The sequence below is a fragment of the Austrofundulus limnaeus genome, unplaced genomic scaffold (assembly GCF_001266775.1).
Source record: "Austrofundulus limnaeus strain Quisiro unplaced genomic scaffold, Austrofundulus_limnaeus-1.0 Scaffold632, whole genome shotgun sequence".
Taxonomy (NCBI): domain Eukaryota; kingdom Metazoa; phylum Chordata; class Actinopteri; order Cyprinodontiformes; family Rivulidae; genus Austrofundulus; species Austrofundulus limnaeus.
The window spans coordinates 83,951-85,392 of NW_013953034.1; positions in this window are offsets into that span (position 1 = coordinate 83,951).

The window sequence follows — 1,442 nt, forward strand, 5'->3', positions numbered from 1 at the left end:
AGATCCTGTCAACCTGGCTGACTGAGAACAATTATATATAATAAACTTTGTCTACAGAACAATATACTTGTTTATACTTATATTATAAATATAGACTTACATATTTTTGAGATTCTTTTGGACTAGGGATGCAAACAATTAATCGACTTACAACTTATTGTCGAATAATGGTTTATTTAGATTAAAGTTTCTTCCATTCGATTAATTGAAAACATCCATTTGAACCTTATTTCAGTGTAGTTTTGCCTTCATCCAGTAGATGGCGTCGCTGCTCTCTCAGCCTGGCCTAACTCTACCCCGGCCCCATGTTGAGCTGAGCAGAGAGCAGCCTCGATGTGGGCAGCGTCATCACGCAAAMCTTGTTTAGTTTTATTTGTGACACAACAATAATAATGGACTACAACAAACTCAAAGGAAAAGTACRGAAAGCTGTACGGGACTATCCAGCATTATGACGCTAATGACAAGAGAGCAGGACGGCAGAGAAAAGTAAGCTAACTTTAGTTAACGTTAGCTTTTTGACTCTGTGTGAAAGAAAAAACAAAAAAATTAGTCACTAAAAATAATTACTATGAAGTTAATCTCATCTGTATGACATACTGTAACCCAGCCAGTGAACCAATCAAATGAACAGTAACTGACGTCAAATCAGCCCAGCCCAGATAGAACCACAGGGAATATAAACAAACACAGTTCCAGTACTCATTTGTAAGTTTACCTCWACCAGGTCATGATTATAGTTTGTTTTTGAGTAAATTTTTAGATTAAACTGTTACCCTGTGTTTAAATGTTAGTTTTACATTTCTGTGTTCAGGGTGGATTCAGTGTTTTACTTATTTTTACTTTACTTTTTTTTCCGATTAGCAACCTAACAGATTCCTGTTTTGTTATATTTTATAAATATGTCCAAGTTTAATAATGTGAGTGAAATCCACAATTTTCTGTTTATTTAGTCAGAGTTTAATACAGCTGGCACAATATATTTTTTAAAATATAAAACTGAACTTTTATTTAGTGTGTAAAAAAATAGCCCTTAATGTAATAGAAAGACCCTTGATTCAAGAGAAATGTCAGGTTTTTAGGAAAATGGCCGCTTATCAATTAATCATTAGTCGATCGATAAGACCTATCAACTTTAGATTAATCTGTTAATTGATAACTTGCACCCCTATTTTGGACAACCAAAATGTTTTGCGGACAACCGGGTTTTACCCTGATTATTAGGGGTGCAACAATACATGTACCCGTATCGAACCGTATCGAACAGTGCTGTATCGAACAATACAGATTTTAAAAATTTATCAACAAGTCTTCTGATGGATCACTGGATCTGTGTTCGACTACTCCACCTAGGCTGCATTTTTTAGTGCAAGTCCACTGAGAAACTTGCTGTTTCAGCAACAATAAATTAAAAAACCTGTACTTTTGAGGTTAAACAAATG